Source organism: Mus caroli, unplaced genomic scaffold (assembly GCF_978045245.1).
Source record: "Mus caroli unplaced genomic scaffold, Mus_caroli_1 scaffold_11, whole genome shotgun sequence".
In the NCBI taxonomy this organism is placed as follows: domain Eukaryota; kingdom Metazoa; phylum Chordata; class Mammalia; order Rodentia; family Muridae; genus Mus; species Mus caroli.
Genome location: NW_028227266.1, coordinates 15,959,394 through 15,978,500, shown reverse-complemented (window position 1 = coordinate 15,978,500; position 19,107 = coordinate 15,959,394). Strand labels below are relative to the sequence as shown.

The 19,107-nt window shown below is 37.3% G+C and overlaps 1 pseudogene; it reads left to right on the top strand.

Moving 5' to 3' along the window:
- Positions 1 to 482: 482 nt before the first annotated feature.
- LOC110288833 (olfactory receptor 7G2-like) lies at positions 483 to 1,422 on the top strand (annotated as a pseudogene).
- The last annotated feature ends 17,685 nt before the right edge of the window (positions 1,423 to 19,107 follow it).

Below are 19,107 nucleotides of genomic sequence, written 5' to 3'. Positions count from 1 at the left end.
TGAAATATCTTATGAAAAATTTGTTTAAAAAAAAACAGGATATATATGAAAGTAAACAAGCAAAAGTGAACTATGAAAAGAGATTCTGATGAATTGTCTCATCTACATCAAATAATCACATGAATTTAACAAAATATTAACCAAGGTTTTATTTACATGTTTCAAATTCTGGACAGTGACAAGTCTTATTCTATTCCATTGAAAAATATATCTCTTATCAATAAATATTTCTCTTTAAAATACTAAAGAATTTTCTTGATTTTTCACACAATGGAGAGAAGTTTTTGGAGTAGTTTAAATACTGTGACCAACTATGATACATACACTGTGTTTAAAATATGATACAGGTTTTTATCAGCAGAATTATTATAGTCAATGCTATTCTAATGCCATTCTAAGAGGTACCTTTGTGATTCCTACAAAGGTGTTCATGAATTCAATTTTGATTTTACTTTCTCCCTTCAAAAGTTTATACCAAAACTATGGAACTGCAAAACCAAACAGCAGTTTCAGAATTCCATCTGCTTGGATTGACAGACAATCTCAGAATGCTACCCCTCATCTTCACCATGTTCCTCTCCATGTATCTGATTACAGTTTTTGGAAACCTGATTATCATCATGGCTATCAGCTCTGGCTTCCAACTGCACACTCTCATGTACCTCTTCCTCTCTATTCTTTCAATTAAGGACATCTGTTATAGTACAGTCACAATCCTGAAAATGCTCGTGAACATTCAAGCCCATTATGACAGCATAAGTTATATAGAATGTCTCTCTCAAATCTGCTTTGTTTCAATTTTTGATGGCATGGAAAATTTTCTCCTGGCAGTAATGGCCTATGATAGATATGTAGCCATTTGCAAACCCCTGAGGTACACAGTCATCATGAACCCTATTTACTGTGTCCTGATGGTTCTATTCTCCCTTTTCTTTAGTATTATGGAAGCCCTACTTAACAGTCTAATGGTCTTGAGGCTTTCCTTCTGCACAGACCTAGAAATCCCACACTTTTTCTGTGAGCTGGCTCAGATTATCAAACTTGCTTGTTCTGACACATTTCTCAATAATTTTTTAATATTTGTTTCAGGGTTTGTCTTTGGGGGTGGTCCTATCTGTGGAATCATTTTTTTTTTATATTTATATTGTGTCATCAGACTTGAGAATGCCATCTTTTGGAGGGAAGCACAGAGCTTTTTCTACCTGTGCATCACATCTGTCTGTGGTTTCCTTGTTCTATGGGACAAGCTTTGGGGTTTACATCACTTCTGCTGTGACAGATTCTCTTAGAAACACAGCAATGGCTTCAATGTTGTACAGCGTAGTTCCACCATTGCTCAACCCATTTATCTATAGTCTAAGAAATAGAGAAATGAAGGAATCCTTGAGGAAACTTGTTGGTAGACTCATTTATCTTATATGATGTATTATGTTCTATTGATGTTTCATTTTAGAGAAAATCAAATTAAGAATAATCTAATCAGAAAAAGATCTTCACTTTCCTGTACTCACTTAAATGACTCCAATGTGTACTGGTATACTTCAATTCATGTTAAGATTTCCTTAAAGATATTTTTTGGACTAATCCCTCTCCCTTACTTTAGTTCTTATAATGTTTGCTCTATCCACAATTTACAAAGAGGCACTCTAAAATTACAGGTGTCATGGTGTCATATTTTCTCTGCTGTTTCCTTAAAATTAGTAATTGTTGGTATTCTATACATAGTAGGGGTCACACTGAGCCAAACTTCATCCATGTGATAGAATTATTGGTTATCAGAGGATTGAAAAATTATTTCTTAGATTCTAAGCAACTTGGTGAACATGTGGTTTGGGGTATATATCACCTGTGCCTTGAGAGATTCCATCAGAAACAATCCAATTATTTCCTTGATGGATAGTGTTGTTCCTCCATTGTAGAACTTTATTGATTATAGAATACTTTATCTTGTGTGATGTATCCTGCAGCATGACTGTGTCATTTTTGAGAAATTCAAATTAAGTGGAATTATAATGAGCTGAATTGTCTAGTTTCCTGTAGTCTTTAAAATGACTAAAATGTGTGATCACTGAGCTACATCTTTTGATAAAGTTATATTGTCAGGGTTAATGTTTATCAGTTAAATTGAGATTTTAAAGCACATACTTTATGCACAATATACAGAAAGCAACCCTAAAATTACAGCTGGCATCTTGTCATTTGTTCTTCATTGATTTTTCAAAAGTAGGTACTGTGAAAAATTGTACAGTGGATTGATACTACTGAAACAAAAGTGCTTCTATGTGATACAGTTTTTAGTACTGGAGAACTGAAACATTTGTTTTAGATTCTGATCAACAAAATAGTTATTACTGAGAATTATTCTTTATATCACAATCATAATATTTATTACATTAAGTATTATTTTGGGGATAATCTATTTGTGATAATCGGTGTAAAGATTGTTTTGCAGAACAGCACCTGGGTAGCTAGAGCACAGGGTCAGCTGACACCCGCCAGCTACCCACGACACCCGCCACAGGATTTTGAGACTTCTGGTGAGTGGAACACAGAGTCTGCTCCAATCTTTAAACAGTAACAACAATAACAACTAATCCCAGAGATTACCAGATGGCGAAAGGTAAACGTAAGAATCTTACTAACAGAAACCAAGACCACTCACCATCATCAGAACCCAGCACTCCAACTTCGCCCAGTCCAGGGCACCCCAACACACCAGAAAAGCTAGACCTGGTTCTAAAAGCATATCTCATGATGATGGTAGAGGACATCAAGAAGGACTTTAATAACACACTTAAAGAAATACAAAAGAACACTGGTAAACAGGTAGAAGACATTAAAGAGGAAGCACAAAAATCCCTTAAAGAATTGCAGGAGAAGACTGCTAAACAGGTAGAAGACATTAAAGAGGAAGTACAAAAATCCCTTAAAGAATTGCAGGAGAACACTGGTAAACAGGTAGAAGACATTAAAGAGGAAGCACAAAAATCCCTTAAAGAATTACAGGAAAACACTGCTAAACAGGTAGAAGACAAAAGAGGAAGCACAAAAATCCATTAAAGAATTGCAGGAAAACCAGACCAAACAGGTGATGGAATTGAATAAAACCATCCAAGGCCTAAAAAGGGAAGTAGAAACAACGAAGAAAACCCAAATTGAGGCAACACTGGAGATAGAAACACTAGGAAAGAAATCTGGAACCATAGATACGAGCATCAGCAACAGAATACAGGAGATGAAAGAGAGAATCTCAGGTGCAGAAGACTCCATAGAGAACATCGGCACAACAATCAAAGAAAATACAAAATCCAAAAAGATCCTAACTCAAAATATCCAGGAAATCCAGGACAAAATGAGAAGACCAAACCTACGGAAAATAGGAGTAGATGAGAATGAAGATTTTCAACTCAAAGGACCAGCAAATATATTCAACAAAATTATAGAAGAAAACTTCCCAAACCTAAAGAAAGAGATGCCCATGAACATACAAGAAGCTTACAGAACTCCAAATAGACTGGACCAGAAAAGAAATTCCTTCCGACACATAATAATCAGAAAAACAAATGCACTAATTAAAGATAGAATACTAAAAGCAGTAAGGGAAAAAGGTCAATTAACATATAAAGGCAAGCCTATCAGACTTACACTGGATTTTTCACCAGAGACTATGAAAGCCAGAAGGGCCTGGACAGGTGTTATACAGAAACTAAGAGAACACAATTTCCAGCCCAGGCTACTATACCCAGACAAACTCTCAATTACCATAGATGGAGAAACCAAAGTATTCCACGATAAAACCAAATTCACACATTATCTTTCCACGAATCCAGCACTACAAAGGATAATAACAGAAAAAAACCAATACAAGGACGGAAACCACGTCCTAGAAAGCAAGAAGGTAATCCCTCAACAAACCTAAAAGAAGACAGCCACAAAAACAGAACACCAACCCTAACAACAAAAATAAAAGGAAGCAACAATTACTTCTCCCTAATATCTCTTAATATCAATGGACTCAACTCCCCAATAAAAAGACATAGACTAACAGGCTGGCTACAGAAACAGGACCCAACATTTTGCTGCTTACAGGAAACTCATCTCAGAGAAAAAGATAGACACTACCTCAGAATGAAAGGCTGGAAAACAATTTTCCAAGCAAATGGTAGGAAGAAACAAGCTGGAGTAGCCATTATAATATCTGATAAGATTGACTTCCAACCCAAAGTCATCAAAAAAGACAAGGAAGGGCACTTCATTCTCATCAAAGGTAAAATCCTCCAAGAGGAACTATCAATTCTGAATATCTATGCGCCAAATACAAGGGCAGCCTCATTCATTAAAGATACTTTAGTAAAGCTCAAAGCACACATTGCACCTCACACAATAATAGTGGGAGACTTCAACACACCACTTTCACCAATGGACAGATTTTGGAAACAGAAACTAAACAGGGACACAGTGAAACTAACAGAGGTTATGAAACAAATGGATCTGACAGATATCTACAGAACATTTTATCCTAAAACGAAAGGATATACTTTCTTCTCAGCACCTCACGGTACCTTCTCCAAAATTGACCACATAATTGGTCACAAAACAAGCCTCAATATATACAAAAATATTGAAATTGTCCCATGCACCCTATCAGATCACCATGGACTAAGACTGATCTTCAATAACAAAATAAATAATAGAAAGCCAACACACACTTGGAAACTAAACAACACTCTTCTCAATGATACCTTGGTCAAGGAAGGAATAAAGAAAGAAATTAAGGACTTTCTGGAGTTTAATGAAAATGAAGCCACAACATACCCAAACTTATGGGACACACTGAAAGCATTTCTAAGAGGAAAACTCATAGCTCTGAGTACCTCCAAAAAGAAACTAGAGAGAGCACACATTAGCAGCTTGACAACACACCTAAAACCTCTAGAACGAAAGGAAGCAAATTCACCCAAGAGGAGTAGACGGCAAGAAATAATCAAACTCAGGGGTGAAATCAACCAAGTGGAAACAAGAAGAACAATTCAAAGAATCAACCAATCGAGGAGCTGGTTCTTTGAGAAAATCAACAAGATAGATAAACCCTTAGCCAGACTCACTAGAGGGCATAGGGAAAGTACTCTAATTAACAAAATCAGAAATGAAAAGAGACATAACAACAGACCCTGAAGAAATCCAAAACACCATCAGATCATTCTACAAAAGGCTATACTCAACAAAACTGGAGATCCTGGATGAAATGGACAAGTTTCTAGACAGATACAAGGTACCAAAGTTAAATCAAGATCAGGTTAATGATCTAAACAGTCCCATATCCCCTAAAGAAAGAGAAGCACTCATTAATAGTCTCCCAACCAAGAAAAGCCCAGGACCAGATGGGTTTAGTGCAGAGTTCTATCAAACCTTCAAAGAAGAACTAATCCCAGTTCTTCACAAATTATTCCACAAAATAGAATCAGAAGGTACTCTACCCAACTCATTCTATGAAGCCACAATTACTCTGATACCTAAACCACATAAAGACCCTACAAAAATAGAGAACTTCAGACCAATTTCCCTTATGAATATTGATGCAAAAATCCTCAATAAAGTTCTCACTAACCGAATTCAAGAACACATCAAAACAAACATTCATCCTAACCAAGTAGGATTCATCCCAGGGATGCAAGGATGGTTCAATATATGAAAATCCATCAATGTAATCCATTATATAAACAAACTCAAAGACAAAAACCACATGATCATCTCATTAGATGCTGAAAAAGCATTTGACAAAAAACAACACCCATTCATGATAAAAGTCTTGGAAAGATCAGGAATTCAAGGCCCATACCTAACCATGATAAAAGCAATATACAGCAAACCAGTAGCCAACATCAAAGTTAATGGTGAGAAGCTGGAAGCAATCCCACTAAAATCAGGGACTAGGCAAGGCTGCCCACTCTCTCCCTACCTATTCAACATTGTACTTGAAGTCCTACCCAGAGCAATTAGACAACAAAAGGAGATCAAGGGGATACAAATCGGAAAAGAAGAAGGCAAAATATCGCTTTTTGCAGATGATATGATAGTATATATAAGTGACCCTAAAAATTCCACCAGAGAACTCCTATGCCTGATAAATAGCTTCGGTGAAGTAGCTGGATATAAAATTAACTCAAGCAAGTCAATGGCCTTTCTGTACACAAAGGATAAACAAGCAGAGAAGGAAATTAGGGAAACAATACCCTTCTCAATAGTCACAAACAGTATAAAATACATTGGCGTGACTCTAACTAAGGAAGTGAAAGATCTGTATGATAAGAACTTCAAGTCCCTGAAGAAAGAAATTATAGAAGATCTCAGAAGATGGAAAAACCTCCCATGCTCATGGATTGGCAGGATCAACATTGTAAAAATGGCTATCTTGACAAAAGCAATCTACAGATTCAATGCAATCCCCATCAAAATTCCAACTCAATTCTTCAACGAATTGGAAAGGGCAATCTGCAAATTCATCTGGAACAACAAAAAATCTAGGATAGCAAAAACTCTTCTCAAGGATAAAAGAACCTCTGGAGGAATTACCATGCCTGACCTAAAGCTGTACTACAGAGCAATTGTGATAAAAACTGCATGGTACTGGTATAACGACAGACAAGTAGACCAATGGAACAGAATTGAAGACCCTGAGATCAACCCACATACCTATGGTCACTTGATCTTTGACAAGGGAGCAAAAACCATCCAGTGGAAAAAAGACAGCATTTTCAACAAATGGTGCTGGCACAACTGGCGGTTATCATGTAGAAGAATGCGAATTGATCCATTCCTATCTCTTTGTACCAAGGTCAAATCTAAGTGGATTAAGGAACTCCACATAAAACCAGAGACACTGAAACTTATAGAGGAGAAAGTAGGGAAAAGCCTCGAAGATATGGGTACAGGGAGAAAATTCCTGAATAGAACAGCAAAGGCTTGCGCTTTAAGATCGAGAATCAATAAATGGGACCTCATAAAGTTGCAAAGCTTCTGCAAGGCAAAAGACACCGTCAATAAGACAAAAAGACCACCAACAGATTGGGAAAGGATCTTTACCTATCCTAAATCAGATAGGGGACTAATATCCAATATATATAAGGAACTCAAGAAGGTGGACTCCAGAAAGTCAAATAACCCCATTAAAAAATGGGGCTCAGAACTGAACAAAGAATTCTCACCTGAGGAATACCAAATGGCAGCAAAGCACCTGAAAAAATGTTCAACATCCTTAATCATCAGGGAAATGCAAATCAAAACAACCCTGAGATTCCACCTCACACCAGTCAGAATGGCTAAGATCAAAAATTCAGTTGACAGCAGATGCTGGCGAGGATGTGGAGAAAGAGGAACACTCCTTCATTTTTGGTGGGATTGCAAGCTGGTACAACCACTCTGGAAATCAGTTTGGCAGTTCCTCAGAAAATTGTACATAGTACTACTGGGAGATCCAGCAATACCTCTCCTGGGCATATATCCAGAAGATGTCCCAACCGGTAAGAAGGACAGATGCTCCACTATGTTCATAGTAGCCTTATTTATAATAGCCAGAAGCTGGAAAGAACCCAGTTGCCCATCAACAGAGGAATGGATACAGAAAATGTGGTACATTTACACAATGGAGTACTACTCAGCTATTAAAAGGAATGAATTTATGAAATTCCTAGGCAAATGGATGGATCTGGAGGGCATCATTCTGAGTGAGGTAACATATTCACAAAGGAACTCACACAATATGTACTCACTGATAAGTGGATATTAGCCCAAAAACTTAGGATACCCAAGATATAAGATACAATTTGTTAAACGCATGAAACTCAAGAAGAATGAAGACCAAAGTGTGGACACTGTGCCCCTTCTTGGAATTGGGAACAAAACACCCATGGAAAGAGTTACAGAGATAAAGTTTGGAGCTGTGAAGAAAGGATGGACCATCTAAAGACTGCCATATCCAGGGATCCATCCCATAATCAGCTTTCAAACGCTGACACCATTGCATACACTAGCAAGATTTTGCTGAAAGGACCCAGATATAGTTGTCTCTTGTGAGACAATGCCGGGGCCTAGCAAACACAGATGTGGATGCTCACAGTCAGCTCTTGGATCGATCACAGGGCCCCCAATGGAGGAGCTTGAGAAAGTACCCAAGGAGCTAAAGGGAACTGCAACCCCATAGGTGGATCATTATTATGAACTAACCAGTACCCCAGAGCTCTTGTCTCTAGCTTCATTTGTATCAAAAGATGGCCTAGTAGGCCATCACTGGAAAGAGAGGCCCATTGGACTTGCCAACTTTATATGCCCCAGTACAGGGGAATGCTGGGGCATATAAAGGGGGGGTGAGGTGGGGGAGTGTATTGGGGACTTTTTGGATAGCATTGGAAATGAAATTGAGGAAATTACCTAATTAAAAAAAAAAAAAAAGAAGAAACCAGCGTCACTGAAGTGAAATCTTCTGTTTTCTGTGAGCACATAGAAGCTGTGTTCCAGAGACAGCCAAGGTTGAACCTCCTGCTGCAGCTGTACTTGGTAATGGAAAAGAGTCACTAAGGTGGTACTAGTTTTGAAAGTGTAAAGGGGTTATGAAGAATAGCTGAGGCTTGGCACTGTGAGAGTCCATGGAAGGCCATTGGTGAAGGTGCAGCCTCAGCTGTAGTTGATGGCGCAGAACTGAAGGGGTCATGCAAAGGATTTGAGGCTTGGCATTATGAAGAGAGCCTATGAGAGGCTATTGGTGAAGCCTAGTTGGAGTGGACCACCCCTGTGTACTGGAGATATCAGTACCATGGAATGATCACCAAGAACAGAAACCATAGTGGAGTGGATCAACCTGAGCTTAGAGTGCTACAGAGAGCAGAGCTGGAGAAGTGATGCCCAGCCCTTAGGAAGAGTTCAAAAGATCAAGTGGAATCCCAGACACTGAAACAAGAAGCTGTAACATTGAAATTGCCTTGCAGCACCAAAGATGTTAAAGATACCAGAGCCATGGGATACATGCTGAGAAAAGCTGCTAACAGGGAGTGGAACCAGCCCTGGAGAAAGCAGTTTGTTGCAGTCAACAAAGATGAAAAAGGAGTGGAGATCTGAAGACTGCTTTGACAACAGCTATGGAGATGCAGAGTTTGGAGTTTGCCCAGCTGGTTTCTTGTCTTTCTTTGGGGATTACAGTTCAGTGATTGAATGAATCTCAGAAGAGACCTTGAACTTTGGACTTCTACTACTGTTGAGACTGCTATAGACTATGAGGACTTTAAAAGTTGTACTAAATGCATTTTGCATTATGCTATGTTTAAGTATGGCTCCCCATAGACTCATGTGTGTGAACAAGTATATGGGGGTCAGGGAGTGGAATGTGATTGTTTGTATATTCTTGGGCCAGGGAGTGGCACCATTTGGAGGTGTGACCTGGTTGGAATAGGTGTGACCTGGTTGGAGTAGGTGTGTCACTGTGGGTGTGGGCTTAAGATCCTCACCCTAGTTGCCTGGAAGTCAGTCTTCTACTAGCAGTCTTTGGATGAAGATGTAGAACTCTCAGCTCTGCCTGTGCCATGCCTGCCTGGATACTGCCATGCTCTCACCTTGATGATAATGGACTGAACCTCTGGACCTGTAAGCCAGCCCCAATTAAATGTTGTTTTTTTATAAAAAAAAAAAAAAGAGTATTCACCTAAATATCATACCTTAATATAAAATTGTTTCAGCTAGATAAGTACCTTATGATTATATTTAGCTTCCCAGTGATTCTATAATTCTATAATTGAATGTATTCCTTTAACATGTCAAAAAAAAAAGACTGTTTTGCATTACTCAAATATTGATTTCTGTTCCAGGAGAGTACTGACTATTGTGTGGACTTAGGTATTGGGATTTTTATGTCCCTGTCTCACTGTTTCATAAACATTCTTCTTCATCAAGTGCTGAATGGTTTAATAAACGTCTGAATGTCTATAGCAGAGCAGGGAAGGAAATCAGGACATCAAGGCAGGGATAAGAGCTCAAAGAAAAAAATCAGGTAGGGTAGATTTTGCCAGCCAGTCATCATTGAAAGAAAAGGTGTTGGAACTAAAAGAGTGGTAAAGGGCCACTTGACAAATTTAGATTAGAATGAATGATATTATTAATTTGTATGAGCAACTTTTGAAATAGTCTAAGCTAAAGCCTGCAGTACAATAAATAATAACTCCCTCTGTGACATAATTGGGCTGCTGACAGTTTGAGACAGTCTGGCTTTAATTATCATTAATAAAATTTACTTCATTTAAAAATACAATTTAGATTTCTTTTCAAATATGCAGTAAGGCAGATGGCAGGTTATAGTTAATAGTGATTCAAATCTACTCAAAACTGCTGTGAGTTTCTGGAAAATTCAGATGTCCAGTTAAATATAATACAAAAAGTCATATCCCTTTAGCTCTTTTTTGCAACAATAATGTTTACCTTTTATGCAAAAGCCACATTACCTCTCTGTAATGTATGAAGTGGTTGCTTTAAATACAATTCTAGGTTTTCTGTTATTTAGATGGGGTTATATGATGTGGTAAACATTGAGTATTATATTATGCAGAACCAGTAAAAGAAGAAAGGGGTTTCCTCAGTTTGGTGTAATTGGCAGAACTATTTTAAAATTATTCCAGTTATTAAGGACAAAAAGGGTAGACAGGAAGAAAATCATAATTTATATTAGTCATGGAAATGAATTTCATGTTGGGCAGTCAGCACTTTATTTCTAGTATTGACTATGTTCATCCTGTCATGATTGTTTTAAGTGTAATCTAATTTTATTACCCACAAGTAATAAACATATAATGTGTTTATTAAACGTACTTTTTAAAAGTTCTTAAATAGAATATTCTTCACTATGTTTATGATTCAATCACATTTTGTTTCTCCTAAGAACCAAATGGGGGGTAGAGAGAGACGAGAACCTTGTGCAATGAACAACACACAGAAACAGTCTGAGAAGCATCAAGGTCCACTGTATTAGCAAGGCTCAAGGTTTAAAAACACAGGCAAAAGGGGAAGTACTTCTCAGAGGAGGGATGGGGCAGTGGAAATTTTTCTTTTGGCGACTACACGGGGAAGCAGGAACTTGGTGGTATCAGGGTACATCTTGTGGTCAGGACATCCAGCGCTGACTTAGGGCTGGAACAATCTGTGGTTGTTCTCAGAGTGGTGCATTGGTGGCCCGCTTTTGACCCCCTTTTCTTCTCAGGGGAGAGAGGCCCAATTCAGAGATCAGGACAATTGTGTTGTCTTAATAGCTCCCAACACTAGGGGTGCTTTAATTCATGGTCAGACAAGTTTCTTTCAGATACAGGCAGAAGTCAGTGGAGAAATTCATAACTGGGCAAGGTGCTGAGATAAAGAGATTGAGTTCTAATTTCCAGGAAAGACACCTATATTTAGCACACCATCAACATCTATTAGAGTTAGGGTTAGTGAACATGGCTGAAAACAGGGAACAAAGAATGTGTTTATGTGGAGTGCTATGAAATGTTGTCTCTATGAATGACATGGTATTTGATCTCATAAACTCACAATGACTGTGGTTACCTCCACAATAACTGCACAAGATTAAGGCAGACAAAAATCTTGCATCGATCAAGTACACAAGTCCCAGGCCCAAATCATTCCGCAAAAGCTATTTGCAATTAAGGAATTGTTGGAATTAAGTAGTTGTGGGAAGACTATGAATCACTCATTTTTGAGAATGCAGCCATTAGCCAGTGTCTCATGCTTCTGTGGATATCCCCACCACCATTCATGTCGGGGCAGCAAAGACTTGATTCAGTACATTTTCTGGAAAATGTACATTGAATTGAAAAGGGTATGGGAAGACAGATGTGAGGAGACTTGGAGAAGAAAATGGAAGTCAATATGACAGTAAATTATCTTAATCATTAATGAAATTTATGCAATAAAAAATTAAAATTCTGTGAAAGAGACATATGACCAAGATTCCTTAGAACTAATTTATAGCACAGGGAAGGGGAGCTGTATATCAATGTGGTAACAATGTAAATTTATACTGATGGACTAGTAAAGTTAAAGCAAATTGATCCTTGTGGCCCTTAAGGAAAAAGGCTTTTGCTGGATCAATAGTTACAATTTCATGTACAGGTGAGGACTTAAATGTTTGATTCCCAGTTGTTAGACTGCTGGGAATGATTAGGATTTGTGCCCTTTTTGGAGAATATATATATATATATATCCCTGAGTTGTACTTTGAGGCTTCAAAGTCTTACAACAATTTTCAATGTCTTGATGTCTGTTGCCATAGGATCATAATATAAAGATCTGACTTCCCACTAGCCAATTAGGAGAGTTAAACACACATGTTTGGTAACTACCACACCTACATTTTTCAAGTTTTCAGTGGTGGAACTAATTTCTGCAATACCATGTACTGGTCTAGTACTGTTTCTGTCTGCTTCCTTCCATGATGAGAATTAATGAATACCCTGAAACTACAGGCAAGCTCTCAATTAATGTTTTCTTTTATTAGAGTTTCCTTTATTATAGTGTCTCTTCATATTAATTGAACATGACTAAGACTCCATATAATAGGATCTGTGTTGGTCAGCTTGAATACAACACCACAGCTGGTATAGCACCTGCATTGGAGTCAGTATTCGTTTATTTTTTAATACTCAAATATTATCCCCCCACAGATAAATCTGACTTCTCACTAGCCAATTAGGAAAGTTAAACAGACATGTTTGGTAACTACCACACCTACATTTTTCAAGTTCTCAGTGGTGGAACTAATTTCTGCAATACCACTGAGGATTCAATAGTTTCTCTCACCATAATTTTCCATGATAGAGGCAACTCCATATGCTTTAGTTTGACCTTTTAACCATAATATCTCTCATTCCACAGGCCATGGAAACAGCGTTCATATCATGTCTTCTTCCAAGTATACTTATACCAATTAGAGATTTAGAACTAGAGAAATAAATACAGCATGTTATTTCAGACTTCACCCAAACTCCATTAATGACCTGATGTCCATAAGCCCCTACTTTATCTTGAAGGCCTCAGGATTTCTTGAGGTCTACTGTTATCAGTGTCAATTCTAAACCCATATCCAAGGGATCTGAAATATCTATGATTTTTCCATTTTGATTGTTGTACACTTACACTTATAATAAAGTCACAGTATTCAACAAATTCAGGAAAATTTGATTGGTTACTATCCCCAATTATATAATTATGCTTAGTTAGAATTTCTATTGCAGCAATGAAACACCATGATGAAAAAGCAAGTTATGGGAGGAACATGTTTATTTGGCTTAAACATCCAAATTGTAATCAATCATGGAAGGAAGACTTTACAGGAACTCAAACATGGCTGGAACCTTAAGACAGTAGCTTATGCAGAGGTCGTAGATGGGTCCTGATTATTGACTTGCTCTCTCATATCTTTGCTTAGCATGCTTTCTTATAGAACCTAGGAACAGCAGTGCATGGATAACACCACCCAAAATGGGCTAGGCCCTCCCTCACCAATAACTAATAAAGTATTCTAGAGTTTATGCTCATGAAGCCACTTAGTCAATTGAACGTTTACACCTACATTTGACTCTGGCTTGTTTTAAGTTGAACTACAACTATGTAGGATACCTTGTAGAAGTCTACAGGGGAATATGAAAGAAAAATTAACAGTAACACACTGGAGTATTTTAGCCAAGGGCTTTGGATTAAAGACCTGACCTTTTGCTCATTCAGGGCATTATAAGTTTTTAAATGGTTCAAATGTAGAAATTTGTTCATGGGCCAAGATTCATGCTTGATATGATCCAAAGTAACTTTGTTTGAGAATTTGTATTCTTATACAGATCAAAAACGCACTAGCCTTCATATCTATTTCATGCCTGTATACATTATGCCTGATTAGCCAGGATTAAAGTCTACCAAAATCATGCCATCACAAAATTAACTTTGCCTGTGAAATTCATTACAGGTCAAGACATTATGGACATTGCTTGGTCTAATGTGCTTATTAAGATAAACGTGATCACATTGCCTCTATTGATTAAGTATTGATTGTTGTGAGGCCCCTGCTATTTCTAGCCCCAATTAAACCCAAAACATTTAATTTCCACAATTAAGCAGCAACATTTCTACTTAATCCGAAATTCTGTCATAATGATAATACCATCAATATAACTCTTTAGGTGTACTTGTGCCCTTCTCACCGTTTTGCATCTTATAGGATTAGTGAAAAGCATTTATTTTCTACCTCTGCCCTGTGGCAGATTAAGTTTCATCATCATACCCACCATAGCACTGCAATGCCTTCAACCATCAAATATCCATTCATCATCACTTAGCTAAGGATTAACAGGCATTTCCAACTTCTTTATAATGGGTCATCGTTTGACAAGTACTTTGGCCAAATACTCAAAAAACTTTTGAAATCATCTTCTTTTTAACAGTGTATGCTTCCCTATTAAACCTAGTATCTCCACTCAGTGGGCCCATATCAGTTAACTCTGCATTTTATGTTCCTTCCTCCATTTTCCCATACCCTTAAAATTCATTCCCATACACATTTCCCAGGCTTCTGCCCGAATAAATCAGTAAACACATTAAGTTCTTTATCAGTATAGTACAATTCTTCAAGGACTCTACTTTTTTCCCTCTAGAAGCCAGCTTTTCCTTAAGTTTAAGTTGCACAGGTAACTATTGAATCCTATGAGGTGCATCATTATTTTCTACCTGCCATCTCCTTCAGAGAAGAGCACTCCTGCTTTAGCAAAGAGTAAAGCATTACTTTTCTCTGCCAAAATAATAAAAGACAATACTCTATGTGATAGAAGTATGAGCAAAATTTTTGTTACAGAAAGGGATAATTTTTTCTTGGTTGAAATAAATCTTAGAGTACATGAGTTTTCTAAGTTCTCAGAATCAATAATGTCCTAAAACATATCTCCATCTGAAGGTACAGGATCCTACTGTTTACCAATCAATGTCATCATTTTAGCCCATGATACTCTCTAAGGCCAGGATTTGAATTTTCATCAGAATTCATCTAATCTTATAATGAGGTCTTCTGCTTGATTTTTCTGTAGCATGAGTTCTGTGGCTACTCCAGAACAGATTGATGAACTCTACCCCTTTTCTGACCCGCTAGAAATGGTCAATTATATAAACTTAGTTTATAATTGTACTTTGTCACCATATAAAAATATACTATAAGTTGGTTATTTTATTAAGGGGCTCATTCCTTTCTTTGTAAATTTATCCCAAAATTCTAAAAGCAAACGATTATATACTTATATTTTTAAAAAAACCCGACTTCAATAAATGTATTTAAATCCTTTAACTTCCCTTCTAGCTCACTATCCACCTGAGGTAGTGGAAAGAAAAGGTTAACAGAACAAAAAAGGATATATGCCTGTTTAGACATAGGTTTTTTGGGGGAGGGGAACCTAATCTACATTGTCATGATATCAGCAGTTCAATTCACATAAATCAATAGCTGTAGCTTGATCCACTCATAAACATCATTATCAAAAAAGAAAAGGCAGTTTGATAAAAAAGAAAGTTCATATGTGGCAAGAAACTACTGGAATACCACCAGAAATTCTTTGGTGTATTTCTCTCTACAAAGTCATGACAAACAATAATCAGCAAAGGGTGCAAAGGAGAACCATTACTACACCACCTTATCCATTGTCTGTTGGGATGTATTTATAAACTTTCCAAACATCACATGTTCTCTCAAGAGTTCACTGGTGCAACACATCACATGCCCTGTTTCCAGGCAAGTTATAGAAAAACAGCATGTGTCCGTTTTCAGCAAAACATCCCCCACACACCTCCTTCATCAAAAGTATCCTCTTAAACAGCATATGTAACAAGTGAGTCTCCAAAGACACAAGAAATGTCAATGTCAAACAATCCTCTTCATTATTTTTCTTATATTTCCACAAATTCTCAAAAGTGTTATATAATAATTAAATTCCTTACTTCTTACAATAACTGAGTGAAGAAATTAATGTTCATTTTTTATAGTTTTGTGACATAGTTCATACTGTGGGTTTTTCATGTTCTTCAAGCTTCTAGAGGAAGTTTTGTTAACCAGAGTAGCAAGTTGGAAAGCTTATTTTAGGTACTTAATTTTTTTCTCATATTTTCATTATTCTAGAACCAATTCTGGTACCAAAATATATGTTTGAATTCTAGAAAATCTAAGCTGATGGAATGAGTATATAATATTGAATTTATCATGGTGGTTTACAATTAAGGTCTGAATATTTCAACAATCAGTCTTTCCCCCCCCCCCAAAAAAAAAAAGTACGTATTTAGTAGTTGTTCAGTTCATGATACTGGTTATCTCACTTGGTTTTCTATATATGCCAAAATTGATAAGAAGTAAACATAAATGACTGTGAGATTGGGGGCAAATAGGAAAAGGACAAGTGCTCCCTGCTTCCATTTCTTTTATATAGGCTGCCACATGAAGGTGTGGCTCAGACTTAAGAAAGATCTACCCACCTCAAAAGATCTGGACTTAGAGTGGTTTTTAAACATCATGTGATTCATTCACTAATTGCAGATGTAATTGACATCTACAAATAAGACAACCGATATATAGAGTAAAACTCAAAATCTCTCTCTGTCTCTCTCTCTCTCTTTCTTTGTCTCTGTATCTCTGTCTCTGTGTCTCAGTCTCTCTGTCTGTCTGTCTCTGTCTCTGTGTGTGTGTGACACACACACACACACACACACACACATATACACTAAGAACATATTTAAAGAAATGCCATAAAATTTTAATATAAAAAATCTTAACATTTATAAAACTTGAGTTTGGAAATGTCATTTAGTAGTTAAAATTAATGGGTGTTGTGAATGAGAGGAAAAGATGCTCAGTAGTACTCCACTGGGTAAATGTACCACATTTTCTGTATCCATTCCTCTGTTTAGGGACATCTGGGTTCTCTACTCAGTTATTAAAAACAATGAAATCATAAAATTTTTAGAAAAATGAATGAAACTAGAAAATTTCCTGAGTGAGGTAACACAATCAGAAAAGAACACACATGGTATGCACTCACTGATAAGTGGATTTTCTCCCAAAAGCTTGGAATACCCAAGATAAAATTCACAGACCACATGAAGCTCAAGAAGGAAGAACAAAGTGTGGATGCTTCAGTCCTCCTTAGAAAGGAACCATAATACCCATGGGAGGAGTTACAGAGGTAAAGTGTAGAGTAGAGTCTGAAGGAAAGGCCATACAGAGACTGTCTTTTCTGGGGATCCATACCATATACAGTCACCAACCTCAGACACTAGTATTGATGTCAACAAGTGCTTGCTAACCGAAGCCCTATATAGCTGTCTCTTCAGAGGATCTACCAGTGCCGGACAAATACAGAGGTGGATGCTCTCAGCCAACCATTGGTCTGAGGACAGGGTTTCCAATGGAGGAGCTAGAGAAAGAACCTAAGGAAATCAAAGCGTTTGCAGCCCCATAGGAGGAACAACAATATGAACCAAACAGTACCCACCAGCTCCCAGGGTCTAAACCACCAACCAAAGAGTACACATGGAGGGACCCATGTATCCAGCCATATATGTAGCTCCTCCATTGGAGACCCTGTCCTCAGTTCAATAAATGGACTAGAGCATCTGCCTCTGTATTTCAGATACTGGTAGAGCCCCTCAGGAGTCAACTATATCAGGGTCCTGTCAGCAATCACTTGTTGGAATACAAAATAGTATTTAGTTTGGTAACTTTTTACAGTATGGAACCCCAGAGCAGGTAGTCTCTGGATGGACTTTCCTACAGTATCTTCTCCACACTTTGTTCCTGTATCTCCTCCCATGGGTATTTTGTTTCCCATTCTAAGAAAGATTGAAGTATCAACACTTTGGTCTTAAAGAAAGTGGGTAAACATCTTAAGCAGATGAGCACCAGGGAAAATTTCCTGAACAGAACACCAATAGCTTATGCTCTAAGTTCAAGAACTGGCAATTAGGACCTCATAAGATTGCAAAGCTTATGTAAGGCAAAGAAAATTGTCAACAGGACAAAATGGTAACCAACAGATTGGGAAAAGATCTTTACCAATTCTACATCTGATAGAGGGTTTGCAATATATACAAAGAACTCAAGAAGTTAGAATCCAGAGAACTAAATTATTTAAAATGGGGAACACAGTTAAAATAAAGATATAATTTTCAACTGAAGAATTTCAAATGACCAAGAATCACCTAAAGAAATGTTCAACACCCTTAGTCATCAGGGAAATGCAAATCAAAACAACTCTGAGATTTCACCTCACACCTGTCAGAATGGCTAAGATCAAAAGCTCAGGTGACAGCAGATGCTGGCAAGAATGTGGAGAAAGAGGAACACTCCTCCATTTCTGGTGGGAATGCAAACAGATACAACGCCTCTGGAAATCAGATAGGCAGTTCCTCAGAAAATTGGACATAGTACTACCTGAGAACTCAACTATACAAGTCCTGGGCATATGCCTAGAAAATGCTCCAACATATAACAAAGACACATGCTCACCTATGCTTGTAATAGTCTTATTTATAATGTCTACAAGCTAGAAAGAACCCAGATGTCCTTCAACAGAGGAATGGATATAGAAAATGTAGCACATTTACACAGTGGAGTATTACACAGCTATTAAAAACAATAAATTTATAAAATTCTTGGGCACATGAATTTTTATTTTTAAATATTGGTTTTAATCAGATTTTAGTCTCTGTAGAATATATATATATATATATATATATATATATATATATATATATATATATATGCTTCACAGATCCTAACTTCTTCTAGAGTCTCATTAAAATAAACATTATATAAACTTCATTCAAAACTTCATATTATGGAATCTATGTATTTAAATCATGTGCGGTGTATAAAATGTTTATATTTCTAGTCTCATCAGACACCTGTCAGCATGCACTTCACTTCTTGGCATCCAAGATAGTGTCTGTGTTTGGTGACTGTTTATGGAATGGATCCCCAGGTGGGACAGTCTTTGGATGGCCTTTCCTTCAGTCTCTGCATTCTCCTAACTGCTGACCTCCAGTTGAACCAGC